This window comes from Pantherophis guttatus, chromosome 1, assembly GCF_059756535.1.
Source record: "Pantherophis guttatus breed Tessera chromosome 1, ASM5975653v1, whole genome shotgun sequence".
Classification (NCBI taxonomy): domain Eukaryota; kingdom Metazoa; phylum Chordata; class Lepidosauria; order Squamata; family Colubridae; genus Pantherophis; species Pantherophis guttatus.
The window spans coordinates 199,314,634-199,337,097 of record NC_142063.1 but is presented as its reverse complement, the minus strand read 5'-3'; the positions used below and the strand labels follow the sequence as shown (position 1 = coordinate 199,337,097).

Below are 22,464 nucleotides of genomic sequence, written 5' to 3'. Positions count from 1 at the left end.
AGAAGCAGAGAAATTCTAGCAGAGCAATTCTAATATCACTGCTGGATGTGGAATGTTTCCATGATTCTCACCTTGCCATTCTATCATGCTATTTTATATTCGTAATAGCTTGTACTGTGTGTTCAGATTGTAAATGTGATGACAAAGAATTATAGATATTCACTAACTGCTTCAGGATCCTTTGGGGCTGATTTTGCTAGAAACCAAGTCCATAAACTAATTAATTATTTAGCATATGATGAGAATATGGCAGAAGAGAAGTAAACCTATACACACAATCCATAAACTAATTCTGAGATACAGACTTGTTGAAATTTGCTGGTTAAATGTATTCTTAAGTTTTAAATGGTTTAGGCAGCAGGTGATCATGTGCGTTTGATTTCACAAATCCTTCTATGTGATTAAAACAATGACTTGTTGAACATTTCCTCAAATACCAAGTGTGATTGTGTGTCTAAATCACTAACCAATTACATAATGGCTTAGTCCAAAAGATAAATGACTTTCTCTAAGCATGACAAAGTTGAAATCCAAGCCCGTGACACTGGTTTGTATATCTCATTCCATTATCTACTTAAAACAAGAAATACAAGGGAGATTGATTTTGTGGCTGTAGTGATTGGCTGGTGGAGTGGTTCATTAAATAAGCAAGGGTATTATTTTTTTCTGAATTAAAAAAAAAAGAATGGACTCTTATGACAATTTAAAAGTTTATTTATTCTGGTAGATATACTTAAGTAATGCTCTCCTTCAAGTGCTTGCTTATCTTAGCCATGACTGTAGCTATTTGTTATAGTTGCAAACATTATATATTTGATGTATGTATGTGTGTGTGTGTGTGTGTGTGTGTACACATACATACAGACACACACACACACACACACATATACATACACATATATATACATCCTCACCTGAACATTCAACCCAGGTGTAACCCCAATGTCAAGGGAAAGCTGAAGGAAGTAGTATTGTGAAAATGGTCCTAACAAGAATGAGACAATTTTGTGAGACTACATCACACTCTCAATCCCACATGAAACACACAGAAAGTTGTGTTGGGGGGAGGAGAATTAGATTTATTTATTTATTTTTATTTGATTTGATTTTTATACCGCCCTTCTCCAACAGGGCGGTGAACAGCCGAGATAAAACATAGCATATAAAATCTCCTATACATCAGATAGTATAAGATCTCCTATACATCAGATAGGAACCATTTACACTGGGAGTTCAGGAGACATGCAAATACACTTAACTGGATAAAGGGCTAAGGAGATAGAAAAATATAAAAAGAGGATGTCTATGCTAGTACATAAGTAAACTGCACAGCACATTTGATCTCTCTTCTAAAATTTCATGCTGAATAAGCATCATGGACAGAAAACGGAAAAATAAAGAATCCATGTGTGCTTTTATTATAGTGCCACAGCAAATACCACAGTTTTCTTCCATACTTCCATACTTTATATCACTTATTTAAAAATCAGGTGTAATTGATTGTCTATTGGTGTCTGGGTTTAGCTTTTGTCCACCCTTCATTCTACCATCTCCCTTCAATTAAAAAAGGGAGAGAACAGTTAAGCATTTTTGGATGGCTACTAGGAAAGCAGTGTGTAAAAACATAATACCATTTTCCTAGGAAAAAGGGAAAATGAATGCTGCCCTGAAGCATTTACACTCATGAGAATATTTAAAAACCATTGGATGTGTTTTGCCGTTTTGCTCCAATGGGGGGAGGGAATGTTTGGACTGTTTCGAATGGGGGGGTGTTGTCATTTTTTTGGCTAACAAAGCTTCGATGGTGTGTTGGATGTGAATGAATTCATATGGATTTACATCAAGGGGAATGCAGCAAATATTTAGACTGCAGTCTGATGTGATGGTTTTCTGTTATCTGGGCACTTGTATAAATGATTATGATGATTAGTTGGTTGAGTCAGACAGAAGCAGAAGAAAGGCAGAAAATAAACAACAGAGCATAAAATGTTCGTCCTCTCCTTCAAAACTGAATTGTTAGATGGCACCCAGTAGCCAACCAATCTCTGCAAAATACTTTCATCATATGATTCCCCTGCTGGCTCCACCATTTCAATATTACAGCTGCCTTCTCCCCCACCCTTTATTGTTTAGCCTTGAAAAGAGACAATTTAAAGGTGAAAGGAAACAGGATGGCAACTTTCCAATTTAATGAGCAGATCTGTTTTTTCTTGTTCCAAAAAGCAGGGCTCAAACCAAGGGCTTCAATTTCCTGGGGGGAAAAAAGGGGGTGGGTGGGTTTAATGAAAGATTAGTCAGCATTTCCTGCAGCTCTTTCCATTTGATCCCGGAAAGCAGGAAAAGGTGAGTTAGACTTTTGGTCCAACTGGTCCACCCATTGATTGGAATTGATTTTCCAAGATTCTAGGAGAAAGTTTTCCGAGTCATTCTTGAGGGTGGAGCATACAATCCATCTCCACACAAACTATGGCGCAGAGCCGAGGTGGCGCAGTAATTAGAGTGCAGTACTGCAGGCTACTTCAACTGACTGCTAGCTACAGTTCAGCAGATCGAATCTCACCGGCTCAAGGTTGACTCAGCCTTCCATCCCCCCGAGGTGGGACCCAGATTGTTGGGGGCAATATGCTAACTCTGTAAACCGCTTAGAGAGGGCTTTGAAGCACTATGAAGCGATATATAAGTCTAAGTGCTATTGCTATTGCTATGGATTTAGTGACTCAGCTATGGATTTAACATGCTAAATCTGGTATTAAGCAGAGGCTGGACAGCTACCGTATTTTTCAGAGTATAAGACGCACCTTTTCCCCCCCTAAAAGGGAGTGAAAATTTAGGTGCGTCTTATACACCGAATGCAGCCCCGCCCACCCACTGGCCCCCACCCTTTGGCCTCTGCCTCGCAGCAGTTACCTCCTTGCAAGCAAACAGCAAGAAAAAAACAGCTCCTTTCAGCTTCAGCAGAGCCTAATTAGCACAAGTTGATTGGATCGGCCTCCCAACTCTCAGCTGATTTGCTCTCAGCTGTTTTGCGCAGGGCTCTGCTGCTTGCTGCAAAGAAGTAAATTGCTGGAACAGATTTTTTTTTTCCTTGTGCTAATCAAGCTATGCTAAAAACGAAAATGAAAGTAAAGCAAGCTGTTTGCTGTTTGCTGCATGGCAGAGGCAGATTTCTTTTTCTTCTTTTCCTCACCAAAAAAGGTAGATGCGTCTTATACTCCGAAAAATACAGTATGTATCAATCCTGGGTAAAAAAAGTAATAGCAATAGCAATAGCACTTAAACTTATATACTGCTTCACGGTGCTTTACAGCCTCTCTAAGAGGTTTACAGAGTCAGCCTATTGCCCCCAACAATCTGCATCCTCATTTTACTGACCTAGGAAGGAGTTAAGGCTGAGTCAACCTTGAGCCGCTCAGAATCAAACTGCTGGCCGTCGGCAGAATTAGCCTGCAATACTGCATTCTAATCACTGCGCCACCACAGCTCTTATAATGAAGATGTTTTATAATGATGTTTTATAATAAGTATTATTATAATAAGGATGTTTTATATCAACAAGAGATTGAATTAGATTCCCTGAAATCTATGACTGTAGGTGTACAACTTCTATGATTTCTCCTATAACTGGATAGGTTTAAGTATGAGGTACTTCAATCAGCTTTTAGTTATATAGTTAAAGCAAATGCAGGTAGAATGTGTGCTAAACAGCATCAGAACAATCAAAGAACTACAGGAAAACATTAGCTTCAGCAAATATATTCTTATTAGTACTTGTTACTATGACCAGCTACTAAATATTAGCTATCCTGCCTCAAATCTCCAGGGGAGATATATTTCACAATATGATAAAAATGGGAGACTGGCAAGGGATTCCACCTCTTCTATAAAGCAAGGCAGGGGAGATAAAATTGTTTAGCCATACTGGAAGGGAATAGGAGAAGCTCTAAGATACATAAATACCTTTGAATGGTCAGTTCCCCAAATGTAATGAACATGTGATGCCAATCAGAAAATGAGCAAATGCTGTTCTTCTTTGAAATTGATTCATGCTGCGATTAACACGTTTTAAAGAGATTCTAAGAAACAGTAAAAGAAACTTACCATGTATGAAGCAAATTAAGAATTTCAAGAACCCTGCTCCTTAGCTCCTGCATCCATAGTTCAGAAGTCCTTCTGCAGCGGTTGAATCTGAAAGCAGCATAGATGTATAGGATAAATAGCAGTGGTGAAATCCAAATTTTTTTACTACCGGTTCTGTGGGTGTGGCTTGGTGGGCATAGTGTGGCGCGGTGGGCATGGCAGGGGAAGGATACTGCAAAATCTCCATTCCCACCCCACTCCAGGGGAAGGATATTGCAAAATCTCCATTTCCACCCCACTCTGGGGCCAGCCAGAGGTGGTATTTGCCGGTTCTCTGAACTACTCAAAATTTCTGCTACTGGTTCTCCAGAACCTGCTGGATTTCACCCCTGATAAATAGGGAGAAAGAGTTAAAGGAGATACCAGGAAATTCCCATGTCCTACAAGGAAGGACCTTAATGTAGGTTTCAATTATTTCTTAGGGCTGGGGAGAGGGTCATTCTGAAGTTTATGATGGTAAGGACAGCCAATCTTTAGGGCTAATTGAAGGAAAATCCGAAGATATTTCAGCAGGATGCATTAGTTTTAATGTGGTTTCTTGGGGTGGTTTCTTTTTGTACACTATGCCTTTTAAATGATTTTTTAAAGGCTTGAGAATGCACAAAAATAGGCAGGGAAGCAAAATCCTCTCCTGCATTAACAGATGTAACTAATCAAAGCTCATTTAGCACTGGAACATCTGGAAGACAGAGAAGTAATTCTGGATGCTGTAAGAATATGTTGGTTCTGCATCCTTAGGGTGATATTTTAAAATGGGGATATCAAACTGGATTTCTTTGTATCATCATTGTATTTCTCCCCTGCAGGCCGGCGGGAGGAGGGAGCGAGGGGGGGGAGATGGGACGGACACCTCCTTCAGCACTTTACTGGCCAAAATGGGGCACAAGGGGCCGCACGTGAGCTCCCTGAGCCTCGTTTTTTGCCTTCCTGGCCTCCAGCAGTACTGAAGGTGCTCCTGAGGCCTCTGTGCGGCCTGTTTTTGGCCGGTAGAGTGCTGATGGAGGCCAGGAAGGCCAAAATCGGGCTGCGGGGGGGGGGAATGCGGCCCATTTTGCCTGGCAGAGGCACCACAGGCCGGTCCTTTGATATTTCCAGGCCGGCCCCGTGGACCAGATTTAAGCACCCCATGGGCCGGATCCAGCCTGTAGGCCTTGAGTTTGACACCCTGGTTTTAAAAGGAGGAAACTTTGAAAAAAAAACCCGGCCCAGGAGCACAAGGAAGTGTGAATGCCACCCCTTTGATGGGCAAACTTGTAAAGATTTATATGAACTTTTCAATCATTAAAATGTCTGCACCCATGTGTGCAGGTGGTAAATAGCACAGTGAAGGGACAAGTAGCCCATTTTGGCTCAGCAGCAATAGAAATAGAACGTATTAGCAAATACATAACACCGTCTGTCATTTAACTTGCAACAGACTGGCGTTTGCTTTCCTGCAACTGCATTTGGCCTCCCTCTTTCCTTGTTTGTACTACATGTGCTTCCAAAGCTAACTCCAGTTGGCACAAAGTTTACATGAACCAGCTTTTTGATGGTGTACAAACTGTACTTGAGAGCAAAGCCATCATAACAGAGCAGAAATCTGCTCTACTCTCAATTTCTTCACTGTTTATGTATTTCCTGGGTGGTACATTTCTTTTTTTTTTAATGTGAGTTGGTTTAATTAGGCAGAAGTACCTAAGTTTTTACAAGTCACCACTTTCAGTAGAGAGTACCTTTTCACCCTGTTTTTCCTATACTAAAAATAAATATTAAAAAAAAATATTTATTTGTCCAGTGAGACAAAATATCCAGAGATTACTGATCAGTTTTATGCAATCCTTCTCAATCGGATACCTTTCAAATGTACCATAAAAGCAAAATTCAGAGTTCCCAGCAAGCTCACCATCATCCAGCTTTCCTTTTTGAGATTAACAGTAAGACTCGTAAGATTTATATTTATGGCAATGCTCTACTGCAGATAACCTTATTTCATGAGATCTTCAATATCACAGTTTTATTCAACTGTCTAAAAGTGGAATAAGGTTTTCCCTCTGCAACTCTGTTTAACATGTGATAGAGTACGGACTGAGAAGAGAGGCGCAAGCATTTTGAATGTTAACTGTTTTGAATTTGAAAGATCCCATATCAAGCTCAAAACACATTTTGAACACAAAATACTTCCCAAATAGTTGAAATGGCCCATTTCATGCTTGAAATAGCTGTTTCATGCTCAAGAAGGATATTTCCATCTTGAAATGGAGTGTTCAGCATTCCAAGTGATTTGAATTGAATTTCATCACTTTTATGACTTGGCTGTACAAGAAATCCAAAACAGGTGGCATCAAAGGAGAAAGGTATTTTCTTGAGGTAGAGCAGCTTCCCCTAGGCCTAGAGTAATGTGTCCAGAAGGGCAGAAAGAAAGGTCACAATTTGCAAAAAGCAAACTCCCAATATTCTTAGCCACTAGAATTGTGGATATTAAAACACCCAACATTTCTGGAGGCACCAAATGACTATTTTTTAAAAAAGGAAATAGTTTACCCCCTCCTTTTCTCCATCAATTACTCAGTCTGATCTTCAAAATTTCTATTTCATGTGTTTCAAATCAACACCAAAGATAGACATTTTCTATGCTTTTTGCAACAGTTCTTATTTGAACTTGTGAAAGAGGATTTGTTCAGAAATTCCTTCAAATTCTTATCCTCAACTAATTCTAAGTTTCCAACTGATGTGTGTTTTTGTGTGAATTGTACAATCTCTCCAATAGTCAGTAGCCTTCCTGTTTTCTTAGACCTTAATTAAATTGCAAGGAGGAAACATCGGGGAATTTCCCCATAGGTTTCTTTTTTTTAAAAAAATGGTGCTACTATCTCAACCTCAACCTCAACATCATTGGGACTCCTCTAAGTGAGAAACACAAGTTGTAAAGGCATTATTGGTAATGATTAGCACCTTGAGTTGCACTTAGAAACAAACTTATAACTAATACAGTTCCAGTAGCAGCAGTATGGCATTATAGTAATGGGTCAGCCCACAAGTTATTCAGCAGCTATATTTTGCAACAACTGGAGTTTCTGGGTGATGTTCAAGGGCACTCCCTTCCAGGGCAGATTACAATAATCCAAGTGAAGACAACAGCATGAATGACTGCCTTTATTCCATTCTAAGGATGGCCACAACTGGCAACCCAGTTGAAGATGGGAAAAAGCCTTCTTGGCCAAGGCTTCCATCTGCTCTTCCAGTAGGAGACACAAGTCCAGGTGGATTCCCAGTTGATGGCTCTTTGAGAGGGAGCACAACTCCAAAGTTGGTGTAATTAAAGGCTCAAGAGGTTTCTGAATTACCATCTTTCCATCTTGTCTGGGTTGTTTCTGAGCCTGTTTCTCCCCATCCAGACCCTGATAGCTTCCAGGCACTAGGTCAGAACATCTCCTGCATTTTCTATTTGGCTCATATTGGAGACATTCAATTTATATACCACCAGTATAGGGTTACTATGTCACCTCAAACTGACAAATTAACTCATCTAGTGACTCCACGTTGATATTAAACAACATCAAGTTGAAGGCTAAGCCCTACAGCAACCCACACTGCAATCTCAGAGGGTCTGACCTCTGTGCCTCCATATCCACTGACAGGCTCACTCGCTTAGGAAAGAGTGCAGCCACCAGAAATATGGTCTCCACCAGTCCTAACCCATGTGGACAACGCAAAAGGAGACTGGTTGACAATATCAAATGCTGTGAGAGATCTGGTAACACAAGAAAGATTCACACTCTTCTCATCCAACTTCCTGTAAAGCTTGTCCAGGAGAGCGACCAAAGTAGTTTCCGTCCAATGGCCAGAGTTAAGGTTAGGACAGGTGATTCAGTCAGGAGATTTACAGAGAAGAGGAAACGAATTTATTCTCTATTGCTCCACAGGTCAGAGCCAGAATCAATGGCTTAAAACTGCAGGGAAGGGGGTTCTGGAGAGACACCAGGAGGAACTTCCAGACTGACCTTTTAGCTAGCAGAATAGTCTGCCACATGAAATGGCAAGTTCTCCTTCACTATATATGTTCAAAGATGCTTGAGGGCGATTACTGGACCCTGCAATGAGCAATTATTTGGACTAAATTATCTCAAAAGTCCTTTCCAGTGCATATGTTTATACTATCTCATTCTAAAGAGGCTAAAATGGGAAATTATCATCAGAACCAGTTATTGCCTTATTTAGGAAAGACTTCTGTCCTTATTCACCTTGTAGGCAAGGGGAGGAATACTGTATCAGATACATATTCCGGACTCGTGACTGGCTTGTGCATTTGATTTATTAGAGAAGCTTCCTGAACAATGAATGCTCCTGGAAGGCAATAGATGATGTGTAATTACTTCCTCTACTTCATGATTTCCATTTGCAATGCCCTTACAAACCCAAGCCATCTGTCCGGTTGCCCAATAAAACTTCTGCAGCCTCCAGTGATTCTGACAAGAGGCAGGGAGAACTTGATAGAGGAGGGAAGACCAAAAGATCAAATTCCCCTATTTATCTGTTAGCGCCTTGGATTGAAAGACACCGCACCACACAAAAGAGAGTTCTGAAACTGCAGGCATCTTGCTAGAAGATTGAAGAGGGACGAGAAAATGTCAACCATTCCTGTGGTTCTAACCATGAAGAAAGAGAAGATAATTGTCACAGAGATGGAGGAAGGGAGGACGTGACACCGAGTCAGAAGAGATAGGTCCTATTCCTTCCAGATGAAGAGAGAGAAATGGAGAGGAGGGTAGTATGAGAACTCGATTGAGAACTAGAGAGTCGGAGCTTCTCAGAAAAGAGTTGTGAAAACAACCAAGAGTCAACCTGCTCCCAGATTGAAAAGTGTAAGGTCAAATATCTGTTAAACCATAGCAAAGACAAGAAAAGAAATGCCACAATTAACTGTCATGGATATAAGAAAACTCCCAAGTTCATGTTGATAAAAGGGCAATCAATTGCTGAAGAAAACAGCTTCATCCTCACAGGCAAACTTCTTCTCTAACTATGACATGACAAGTATCTGGGAGGCTTCTCCCAAGTATGAAACTGATGGGCTGACAATTTCTGATAGCAGTACCAAGCATAAATTACTATCGGGGCAGATGTGAACATGCTATTATCCATTCTCAAGTCACCCTAATCAAGAAACCTGATGGATTTTCCCACGGAAGGTCTCAGAATTCTGGCTGTGGAATTATGCCGCTCTCTTATTCTGGTTTTCATGGAATCGATGTATGAGTGAGATGACAAAATTGAGCTGGAAAATAACTGTTTAGTGGAACATCTTATGCAACTGAACAAGTGGGGAGGGAGACAAACTGGTGACATTTGCCAATCTGTCATGTTATCACTCAGAACAAAAATAGTCGATGGGCTATGCCAGAAATATTTTTGTTACTCAAGGAGAAAGATGTTTATTTTGAGAAGCAGTTCACTCGGACATGTGAGCCTTTTAGCAGTTTTTATTGCTACAGATCCTTTTAATTAGAGCAGTAATAGACCCCAAAGCATTGTCCAAACTAATTTGTTACTGATGTGGTTGGTGCTACATGCCCTATTTTGCAAAAGTCAGAGTTCCCCTTGCAAGACAGCCCAACCTCAAGTCTAGTTTAATAAAACTAGGGTTGTCAGTGTTTAGCCCATGATAGGAACACAGAAGGTTGACAATCTTCCTAAAGTGTAGTTGTATTTAATAAATTACTTTCAAACCCACCTATCTATATTCTATATTCATATAAAGCATATATGCAATTTTAATGCAAACATTTTCTTTTTTTATAATGCCTCTCCTAATTTTGGGTGATGACTAAGTCTTCTCCTTTGGCTAAATCTGTGTCTTTTGTCTAGAATACATCATTGTCAGCTTCCATTTCCTACAAATCAAAATATCTATGTTTAATATAGAATACACAACTCTCATTCCATCTCAGTTACATGAGCTCCACCCAGAGAATATTTGGGCAATGATAGATCCTGTGGCACTGAAAAGAATACCAGCATTTTTTTTTTAATGGAAAAACCAAACCCTGATTTTAGAAATGGCAGTTCCACCCCACTTGCCTGTCATGCACTTGCTCTGTTTATGAGGAGCCTGGGCTACTCCAAAAAGAAAGGAAATAAATGAATAAAAAAAGCCACAATCATATATGCTGCTGAAACGTTTCCCTCTCCTGATGGCAATAGAACTCTTTTATTTACATGCAGCAAATGAGGCATTAAAAAGGGTATGTAAAATAGCAAGTGAAGAGATGCTTTCCATGTGAATGGTAAATGCAAAATTAATGTCTAATTGTGGGAGCAAACTATCTTCTCCAAACATTTTGCAAATCTAATTGAGATGCATACCCAGGCATGCAAAATCCTTATTACATGTGGCACTGAATACTTAAATAGAAGCAAATTGCACTTTTCCATAAACTTGTAGTTAAGGCTTTGTCTTGCCAATTCTAACTGGTTAAGACCAACCAGAACAAGAGGCTGATGATCCTAAAATTGAAGTGTATAATGCATTTTGTTTTTCTAGATGTAGAAATTTCAGAATTTAACAAGGATCAAGATATAGATTGGATTCAAGGAAATGAGCCATTAGGATTGTTTCACAAATTCAGTTTTTAATTTGAATTAACTGTAGAATATAAACTGACAAAATAAAATAATCAAACACAGAAGCATTTGTGCTGTAGCGCGATATGTACATTTCCTAGTCAGAAAATTCTAGTCTACTCTTGCCTTTCTTTGAACAAGGGATTACACAAAATTATAATCTTACTTTTTTGGGCACAACTAAGGTGGGATAAGAAATTGTTATTCAATGAAGGAACCAACCCCAAGAATTTGAATTTCTTGAAATTTTAAGTTTTCAGCAATCACAAAATATTAATACCTTTGATAATTTAAATTCAAGTCTCAATAATCTTGGGCTCAGATGGAGAATATTTTTCCTCAATGCAATTCACTGTTTTCATGCTTCAAATTTGACTAAGAAATTCAGAATGTAGCATTCATGTAACATAGAGAATGACCTGGGGGCAGTGTATACGTATGAAAAACAATTGATCGATTGAAGTGTTTCGTATATGACTAGCACACCAAAAGAGGAGAAAAATAACAGGTGGGTAAGTAAGAGATTGACAAGTTATGAGGTATGGCTGTGATGCAGATATCCAACTAGTTCAAGTTGTCATGTTCCATCTTCTCCCACAACATATATGTAGCTACAGTATGACCATAACTAAATGAACAGTTAGTTATACAAACAATGGCAGTTTCATAATATATGAAAATCAGTTCAGAGCCAGTAGAATATACATTCATATAATTAAGTTGTATTTCCCTAGATAAAGTCAGATAATCCCACCCTCCAATTTGCACTGACTTTTACAGTTGCCATGGTAGAAGAATAAATTAAAATTGGGGCAGAAGCAGACATTCTTCAGTGTCTAACGATTTCAGGTGATTTGAAGAGTTCACGAGTAAACTACCTGCATATCAAAGAGTATTTTTTTTTTGCATCCACCTTTTCAATATTTTATTTTTTTTATTTCTTCACTGAGCATGGAGATATAAATTTAATAATCAATGTGTGCATTGTGGAACAAGCTAAGATTTTTTTGTTGTAATCTCAAATATGCCCATAGAGCAGAAATCACTAATGTGTTCAATTGAGTTTGTTTCCAAGTCATTGTAACATTCCACCCTAAGGCCTAGAACAAATGATATTGCAGTGAATTTCTTTCATTTTTTAAGGTCTGGGTCCTAGTTAACAATTCCAGATTAATTCTAATTTTTCCTGGATCCATGCAAGAAACTGAAGTTAGATCAGTGTTTGTGATGGAAGATAGTCAAGGATTCCCAGGAAGGAGGGGGTACATTCCAGAAGAGCAAAAGACAGTGAAGTTTAGGCAGTTTGTATGGGAGAAAGAGTTAAGACAGCTCCTCCTCAGAACTTCTCAGAGTATATGTTTAATGGTGCAAGTAGTCTGCTTTAGTTTGGCAAGATTTCTTTTCTATTCATGAGGAACAATAAAGGCAATGTCTTAGAAGAACCTCAATGTGTCTTCCTTGATTTCTGGAGCCTGACAGTTCTTCAAACTTGGCAGCTTAAGATGTGTGGGCTTCAACTTTCAGAAGTCCATATATTAAAGTTGCCAAGTTTGAAGATGTAACAGTATATGGCAGAGGTCTCTAAACTTGGCAACTTTAAGACTTGCGGACTTCATAGCTGGTTGGGGAATTCTGGGAGTTGAAGTCCGCAAGTCTTAAAGTTGCCAAGTTTGGAGCCTCTAGTATATGAGAATGAACTGGGGGGTGGGTGGGAATGTGGCATAGGGAAAGATAAGAGAAGATTAGCCCACAGATGCATAATGGGCAGAAAAACTCAGAAAGGAACCTCCTTATCTTACGAGGCAGTAAAAGAGACAGTGGAAGGTTGGTATGATTATACCGTACTTTTAAGATGCTATTAATGTAGACTTATGATAAAGCTCATCTGTTTGTGTTTCCATTCTGATCTTCCTCAGAAGGCTGACAGAAAAAATACTGAATTAGATTATCAACTAATGTATACATACATATATATATATATATATTTTCAATTTGATTTATATGCCGCCCTTCTCCGGAGACTCAGGGCGGCTTACAATGCGTTAAGCAGTAGCCTTCATCCTTTTGTATATTTATACAAAGTCAGCTTATTGCCCCCACAAACTGGGTCCTCATTTCACCTACCTTAGAAAAGATGGAAGGCTGAGTCAACCTTGAGCCTTGGAGAGATTCGAACCAGCAGTAAATTGCAGGCAGCTGTGTTAATAACAGGGTGCGTAGACCACTGTACCATCAAGGCTCTTATTTCTGCTTTTATAAATATTTGAGGTGCTAAAACTATTTCCCACCCTGAAGAATGAAGACTCATCTTCTGTATACCACAGTTTAAATTACTACGTATTATTATCATTTCTGTATTGGGTAGATTTATTGTCAGAAAGTCAAAAGTATGGTAGTTTAAGGTGGTAATCTAGAATAGAGCGAACTGATTCAAGCTCCCCTTTTGATCATGGAAAACACTGAATGACTAATTATTAACCCAGCCTACTTCACCTGGGTTGTAGGTTCTTAGAAGGATAAAATAAGGGGAACTTTCTATATGCCCTACTTTGGATTCTTACAGATAATATTTTTAATTATGAAAAAATAATTAAAATAATTTTGTAATAAAAATAATTTTTCATTTTTTTTCTACCAATATACGAATTGAGCCTTGGCCACCTGTGGAAATGTGTTGTCTTCTGAACTTTATAATGCTGCTAAAGATTTGGGGATATGTCTATAAAAACAAAAAATAATAAACAAGATTGTTGTTAGATGGGGTAGTTTGCAAAATGGGATATTTATGAGTTAGATTTCAACACAAAAAAATGTGTATATTTGGGGAACTATGGGTCAAAAATGGAAATGTTCACAAAACAAGAGAACCTGAGAAAAGCAGAAGTTAATAGAGAAACTGAGAAAAAGCAAAATCAATAGATTCTCCTATCATTAGTAGGAAGTGATAAAAATCAGCACCACCACCCTTCTTCTGAAAATGAATACAGGATATTGGACATGCTCTGATGGGACGTCTTTGAATATCTTGATGCCGGGAATGCATAGCTCATAGGAATCTTATATCGATACAGGTAGTCCTCAACTTACTATCACAATTGCACCCAGAATTTATGTTGCTAAGTGAGAAATTTGTTAAGTGAATTGTGTCCCATTTTATGACTTTTCTTGTCACATTTGTTAAGTGAACCTCTGCAGTTGTTAAATTAGTAACACGGTTGTTAAGTGAATCTGGCTTCCACATTGACTTCACTTGTCAGAAGGTCACAAAAGATGGTCACATGACCCTGGGACACTGCAACCATCATAAATATGAACTAGTCGTCAAACATCTGAATGTAAATCATATGACCGTAGGGATACTGCAATGGCCATAAGTATGAAAAATGGTTGTAAATCACTTCTGTCAGTGTTACTTTGAACAGTCACTAAACAAACTGTTGTATACATGCAGATCTTTCCCTTCTGCATACTGGTGATGGGATTTCCCCTGTATATGCAAATAATCTGAAAGAGATTCACACAGGTACACAAACAATGGCATTTGCAGTCCTAAGGATAGACAGGTAAACTATTGTGGCCCATCAGTGGCCTGTGCGGATTGTAGCTGACTCTGACAGTGAGGAGGCTGGTGTGGTGTTGCGCCAGCAGCCTGTGCAGCTGGCATTCGAGTCGGACAATGAGGAGGCTGGAGAAGATGTGGTGCCAGAGGCAGGGATTCAGCCAGGGCCTTCAGAACCTCCAGAAGCTCCTTTAAGTGAAGAGGATGAAGAGGAGGAGCCTCTTCTCGATACATGGGCGTGCAGAGTGGCCAAAAGGCAGGAGTAGCTCCTCAGGAGGAGGTCTCCTTGAGAGTAAGGCTTGGGGCTAATTGGCCACTCCCTTAGCCTATTTAAGGAGGAATGCTGACTGAAGCAATTTGTAGAGAACAACTTTAGTTCACTCTACTTCGCATCTGGATTCTCTGCAAATTGCTTCTGGGCTTTCTGCCAACCTTAGTAAGATTGTGATTACTTTATCTTTGGTTTCTTGTAGGCTGTTAAGAAAGTTTATTAACAGCTTTTGTTTTGAAAAAGACTGAGTTATTTTAGTAAAATAAGTTTTGTACAAACTTTGTGTGTGCTGTATTCTTTGGGGTCCGTAGCTGGGGCAGAACATAACCCTATGATCACAACAAGACAGGAATTTCCATCACTAAGTGATGCAGTCATTAAGTGAGTTTATTACATGATTGTGGCTGATTTTACAACTTATTTTGTCCGAGTTATTTAAGTGAATCAAAAGGTCATTAAGCAAATCCCACAGCTGTTAAGTGAATCGTGTGATTGTTAAGGGAACCCAGCTTTCCCCCATTGATTTTGCTTGTTGGAAGTCAGATGCAAAGGCCCCAAATGGTGACCACGTGGCCCCAAGGACACTACAACGGTCATAAATACCTGATCGCAATACAGTGTCTGTATAGCCATCGTGTAACTGCGGGAACCCTGTGGCATTCATTAAGTGCCAGGACGAGTTGCAAGTAACTTTTTTCAGTGTTGTCATAATTTCATAGAGTCCCTAAACAAATAGTCGTAAATAGAGAAATACCTGTGATAGTTTTTACTTAGCAGTTGTGAGTTTCAATGTGGGGTCAATTCAGTGGTGGGATTCAGCCAGTTCACACCACTTCGGGAGAACTGGTTGTTAACTTTCTGAGCAGTTTGGTGAACTGGTTGTTGGAAGAAATCATTAAGGCAGAGAACCTGTTGTTAAATTATTTGAATCCCACCATTGGGTCAATTGCTTTCTTTGGTCATTTATTTATTTATTAAATTTACTTGCGGGCCCTCTCATAGCTGTCTTGAGTCTGCTCTAAGTGAGAAAAAAAACCCTCCAGACATGAGTATATAAATAAAATGAAGATGTTTTTACGAAGGCTATGTAATACCTCTCAATAGGAGCTATCAAGGAAGAACAGAGGGAAATGATTTTTGGCCCAGTGGCCTGACATATTTGGGTGTCTGGTGGTCATTGTGGCTCAAATGTTTCCCCAAAGCAAAAAAAACCCTTTCTCCTCTACAGGAAACAGTCACAGGATTTAGTTCCACAGATGGAATCTCCTTTCTCCTTCTGTCAATCATGGACACAACTTCTACTGGTTAAGCAAGAGACAGACAATTCCCCTGTCTCTACAGTCCTCATTCTCCTATATTTAATTCTGTTCTGAAAGATTCCATAAACCTCCGGACAAATTTTAGAAGATGCACAGTAGAGCTGCAGATGAAAGGCACCCATTTCAATTCATGGGCAGATTAAAAAGATGTTAACAATACTTTAACCTGCCATGTCCAAAAACGAGAAGAAGGTTCTTGAGAATTAGTACTGGTTGCAAACATTTAAATAAAGGTTCTTCGTTTTTGTTTTATTAAAAGATGTCCCTCAAGCTAATCTCTGGTCCAGTCTGATATTTTCTGGGTGATGCTGCATCTGTTTCATTTAAAATTCCTTCAGGAGCATCATTCAGAGTAAAAAGTGCCATTGATTGAATATAGACCTAAATCAGGAGGAAGGAAGTCCAATAACAGGGTTGCGTATCCCACTATTACAGGCCAGAAGTCACATCAACATAAAAGGAAAAATGTTCCTTTGCTCCGGAGAGGAACCATATGATTACTTACATTATACTGTGGAATCAGACTGCAATCTGCAGTCAGCACAATGCCACTATTATTGAATCTGCGTGCAATAAAGAGTAAATGTATTTGTGAGGGGAAGAGACACCTGAGCGATCTTCTAAAGCATATGGGAAATAAGACTGGCTGAAAGATTTAACACAAGAACAGAGAATCCTGTAGATCTTTTAATTAAGGACTGTTTTACTCATCTCTGGTTTTTCTTTTTTTTAGTTATCTTAACTAAGTAGTTCCTCATGGATTATATCACTCTGTCGAAACACCTTTTCTCACAGAAATATAGAATGCGGATGTTTCAAACGTCACCTTTCTTCTTCAGATTATATTGAATTTTTGTTAGGGTTAGGATTGTTCAGCTCCATCTCAAGGAAGTATTTGGCTCCACAAAGATGAAGATTAACAGAGTTGGAAGGGACCTTGCAGGTCATCTAGTCCACCCCCCCTAAGCATTTTGTTCTGCTGAGACACTTTGTTGAGCAAGAGCAGGCCTGAACTGTGCAGTAGCTGCAGCTGTGAGGGAAGATACACTGCTGCTCTAGGAAATAGGAAGGTATATTTTATAGGGGCATCCTGAAGGGATCCTTCATTTAAGCTCTGGATGAAGCCTCCTGGGAAGATCTGTTCAGTCTGTATTGGTATATTAGATAGCATATTACCAAGCTTTTTGGTTTTTGTATTTGCTCCTGTTTGGTTTTGATGCTCTTGCTTTTTTCTTTTGAACATATATATCAATATACATCAGTTATCAGTTAACTATTTTAAGCATTTAGAGAAAATAATAGAAGTCACAACAGTTTTCAAAGGAAAAGCTAGGAAAAAAGGAAACCACTTGGCACAGAGAAAAAATCAGTCCACATTTGTACGCCACACTAAATTAACTTTAACCACCAGGCACAGATGGTTGCCTGCCAGGTGCCTGAACACCTCGCTGTTTTTAGCAGCTTTGTATATCAACAAACTTTTTCTCCTGGGATGCGATGGCTCAGTGGCTAAGACTCTGAGCTTGTCAGATTGAAAGGTTGGCACGTCAGTGGTTCAAATCCCTAGTACCGTGTAATGGGGTGAGCTCCCGTTACTTGTCCCAGCTTCTGCCAACCTAGCAGTTCGAAAGCACGTAAAAAAATGCAAGTAGAAAAATAGGGACCACCTTTGGTGGGAAGGTAACAGCATTCTGTGCACCTTTGGCGTTTAGTCATGCTGGCCACATGACCATGGAGACGTCTTCAGACAGCGCTAGCTCTTCGGCTTTGAAACGGAGATGAGCACCATCCCCTAGAGTCGGGAACGACTAACACATATGTGCGAGGGGAACCTTTACCTTTACCTTATAGTCAACAAAAAAACTGGCTTATGAAGATCCTGGTGGAGCACCATGCATGGTTTGTTGGCCATGATCAGCTTAACAACACATTATTACACCATCCTGCTTTAAACCGCATGCCGATTTTCACCTGACTCAGTCATTGGCCTCTGATGTTTAAGCTTAAGCTTCCATCTAATAATACTTTTCAAAGAAAAGTACTCATTACAACAGAGAAGAGCCATGACCAGCAAGTATATCTGTGGGAGAGAGAAATGGGAGAGCCGAAAGCAAGTGGCAACACTAAGAAGAGGAAGAGACAGTGACCTCATGCCACTGAATTGGAAAACAAGACAAGGCAGAAGTTGAGCATGAATTTCAACGACTCTGGGGGACAGGTGTAAAATTTCTGAAACACTTTGTGCTGAGCAACACACCCTCCAACATCTGACACAACTAAAATAGGAACAAGTCATGAGTAGGCAAGTCACAAGGGACATCAGAAGATCCCGTTGTACATTTCTCTCACTCCCTAATAAGCATTCCTCAGATTAATCAACATAGTGCTGAAATATTCTTACACTAAAAAGTCATTTGAAGCATTTCAAAAGGATATTGTGCCAACTCAAAATATACAGCTACCATAGAAATTCCAAGATTAGGTTTAATCTCAATACAGGGAGTCCTTGGTTTATGACCACAACTGAGCCCAAAACTTCTGTGGTTAAGCGAGACATTTGTTAAGTGAATTTTGCCCCATTTTATAACCTTTTTTGCCAGTTATTAAATGAATCACTATAGTTGTTAAGCTAGTGACATGGTTGTTAAGTGAATCTGGCTTTCTCATTGCTTGTCAGGAGGTTACAAAAGGTGATCAGTAACAGAGTTGGAAGGGACTTTGAAGGTCATCTAGTCCAACCCCCTGCTCACGCAGGAGACCTGTACTAAAGATTCGAACTGCCTACCTTTCTGATCGACAAGCTCAATGCCCACTGAGCCACACATGACCCTTGGACACTGCAATTGTCATAAATATGAACCAGTTGCCAAGCATCAAGGTCCTTTGCTTTTTTTAATTTTGATCACATGACCATGGTGATGTTGCAACACATAAGTGTGAAAAATGGTCATAAGTAACTTTTTCTAGTGCCGTTGTAACTTTGAATGATCACTAAATGAACTGTTGTAAGTTGAGGACTACCTATACATTATAAGGACATCCGTTTCTTAAAGCCAAAACAGAAATGGAGCATATGCAGGTTGTTCACCCAAGAACTTGAAACAAAGAATGGGGTGCTAATATATCTGTAAAGTTACACAGTTGTAGTTCAGGGCTTAAATCAGTGAGGTATGTCTAAGGGTCAAGGGACCTCCACTAACATCCTAAAAATAAAATAACAGAAATACTGTGAATTCAGTTGTTCTCAAGAGCTTTCAGCGATCTTGGACAAGGATTTAAAGAATCTATTCTGCATTATTTCAAAGATATTTCAGATAGTTTGTGACATCTTAGAATCATAGATGGTACCCCCCCCCCCCCGTCAAGAAAATGTGTTGAATTATAACGTAAATTGTAATAAGTTCTGGAGGAATATAGAACACAGTATCTCCATTTAGGGATAGAATGAAATTGCAAGTAAAGCATGCATGGAATCTGAATATACCTAGCTGAAGCCAAGCACCACAATTCCATTGTAAAGAAAAGTCAAAGAAAATTGACTGGCTTTGACTCAGTGCCTATAACAAAGAGGAAAGATGTCAGAGGAAGTACATAATCAGGTTCAATCCCAGAATAGTAAGAGAAACTATATTATACAGGATAAAGGTTCAATTGACAAAAAATGTAATTTGGGCTGTTTAGGAACAAGAGAAAGCTTGAAGAACATGTGTCATTCCATTCCATTAACTAGGACATATATCAACCAAGGTTGATGTCTGAAATTTTAGGGTCAGTTCTGAAGAAAAGCAGCCAAGAGGCTTTACATTTGGTATTAAGATTTACCAATATTCGTTGCAGCATTGGATCTCTTAAGTTCCAAGTTGCCCCAAATTCAGAAGAGAAATACGAACATCAAAGTTGTTCTTTGTTCTTAAAAGGCTTTTAAGAAGAGACCTGTCTGAAATGGTATAGGGCAATGATGGCAAACCTTTTAGACACCGAGTGCCCAAAATGCAACCCAAAACCTACTTATTTATTGCAAAGTGCCAATACGGCAATTTTACCTGAATAATGAGGTTTAACTACCTAAAATAATGATTAAACAAGGCAGAGTTCAGCTAATTGTTCTAAGAAAAATGTGATAAATGCACTTTTATGCCTCTTCATTTTTTTTCTGCTTTTGAAATATTACGTTTAGCAACAATAAAAAAGAAAAACTTTTGTAATATCATTTCTCTTTCCCGCCCTCTCTCTTTCTCTCCTATTTTCCTCTTTCCCTCCCTCCCTCCCTCTTTCCCTCTCCCTCTCTTTCCCTCCCTCCCTCTCTCTTTCTCTCTCTGTCTCTTTCTCTGTGTCTCATCTATCTATCCATCCCTCCATCATCTATCTATCTATCTATCTATCTATCTATCTATCTATCTATCCATCCATCTGTGCTCTCCTGCCCAGCTTCACATGTCATAGGAATCCAACCACTTGGGTTGTGGAGGAGGAGTGGAGGCTGGCAGGCAAAGCCAAACATTGGAGATCCACGCAAAATAAGGCAACTCCAACCTGGATCCTGTCGGGAAGACACCCCCCTCCCTCTCCCTCTCTCCCCCCATGGCAGGGGCTTGGGCAGCCTGAGCGCACCTCCCTCCTTGGAGATGACCAGCAAGCAAACAATGTGGCGCTTCGGCTGGGAGGCGAAGGCGCAGAGCGCTACCTCTGACCGGCGACAGCTGAGCAGGCAGGGCGTCAAACATCTGGAGCTGCGCTCAGCAGAGTTCGCAAGTGGGCGTTGTGGGGCTGCTTAGCGGGGAGACCCCGACCTGTTTGGTTCACTTCAGCAGGGGTGGGAACGCAGAAGGCAGAGGAAATCTGTGCCTTTCGGCATTCCTCAAAGACTCCTTTGGGGTGGCTGGGAGAGGAGGGCGAGGAGTGGGGCCAGCCAGTGGTGGGATCACCCAACAGGGAGCCGCAGCAGAGGGACGAAACAGCCCGCGACTTGCTGTCACCCATCCTAGGGCTGGGGCGACAGCACACATGCTCACAGAGAGGGCTCTACGTGCCACCTCTGGCATACATGCCATAGGTTCGCCACCTGGGGTATAGGGTATCCTGCTTAACCAGACTTAGAAGACCTCCAAGTCCCTTCCAACTCTGATATTCTTATTCTGTTCTGTTCTATTCTATTCTAAATTCTACACTCTACTCTACTCTATTCTATTCTACTCTACTCTCCATCCACTGAGTTTGCCATAAAACCTCTGAATGATACTAGGAGAGAGGCATTATGGGAAATTAAAAAAAGGATCTCAATCTAGCTGCCAGAAGAAGCCAAAGGCATGAATCTTCGGACATAAGGATGCCTAGAGTTGATGTCAGCCCAATGTGTAATTCTCCTTTTCTCAGTTTGCATGTTCTGGAAATCACTGTATCATTCCTTTGAGCATCATGGCTTTCTTATCCTTAGTTTAGTTACAGTAGGAGAAAGCTGAAGTCTATCACTTCCGGAAGATATGAGTGTGGGGGAACCTGATCTGACATCTTACACACTTTGCAAAGTGTGTATTATGCAAAGTTGCTGTGGCTGTTCCCATACCATGCCAGAAATAAATTATACGGAAATAATATAGGCATTATAGAACTACTGTTATAAATCCCACAACATCACACCCAGTGAAATGAATGTAATATATAAAAAGTACAAAGGAATTAGCAAATTCCTAAAATAACTTTAACATACATATAGCAAAAATAGGCAGCATCTTAAGTTTCATGTTTTAAACTCAGTACTGTATAATTAAAAGAGATTTGGTGGTATATTCTGCTGATTTCAAAAGTAGGCTTTAAGATTTCCTGCCCACTCCCTTCATTTTTTTTCCAGCATGGCAGTCTAATTCTTATAATGAGTTTGCATACCATCTTTGATTTCTAATGAAAAGTTAATTATTTAGCTATAAAGATAACCTATTTGGAGGGTTTAATTAATCCTTCACTTTCTATTATTTAAAAATGTTTAAGGGTGAAGGGATCTACATAGACAATTTGTTGAAAAAATAACCTTAGATTAAGATTGCAACCACCCCATATGCTCACTTTTAAATTAAGTGTTACTTAGGGTTGACTTCTGCCTAACTTTTAAAATAACGTGCTCTTAAGGCGTATTTGCAAAGTGTTAGCTGGATATTATCTGCCGTCTCCTTTAAATTCCTAGAAATACACACCACAGAATATTTACAACATTTATGGTAGGCATCAAGAGATTGGCAAAAGACCCCATGTACATATTTTAGGTCCACTTGATTTTATACATAGGGGGCATGTCTCGTCCGTGGAACCGTTAAACAAACCAAAAGTGTGAAATCTAATCCGAGCAAGTAGCTTGCAAATCAAAAGTCCCTCCCTATATTTAACAACAACAACAAAAAAAGCCGGTATTGTTTAATTAGAGTCGGGGCTCTTTCCCTTCTCCCCCTTTGCTACCTCCGCGACATCTAAAATGGCAAGGTCACAGAGTTTGCTGGCACAACCCACCGGCGCCCGTTTTAGATTTCCCTTTTTTTTTTTTTTTTTTTTGCATCCTTTCTTTAAAATCCTGAGCGCGCAGAATC

At 39.7% G+C, this 22,464-nt stretch overlaps 1 protein-coding gene across 7 annotated transcripts in view; it reads right to left on the bottom strand.

Moving 5' to 3' along the window:
- The window catches only part of PAK5 (p21 (RAC1) activated kinase 5), a 149,641-nt gene that overhangs the window by 126,028 nt on the left and 1,149 nt on the right, over nt 1-22,464 (bottom strand). For all 7 annotated transcript variants that reach the window (XM_034432366.3, XM_034432367.3, XM_087882310.1 and 4 more), the window contains exon 2: nt 4,099-4,185. The gene's annotated coding sequence lies outside the window, so the exon portion shown is untranslated. The remainder of the gene's footprint in view (nt 1-4,098; nt 4,186-22,464) is intronic.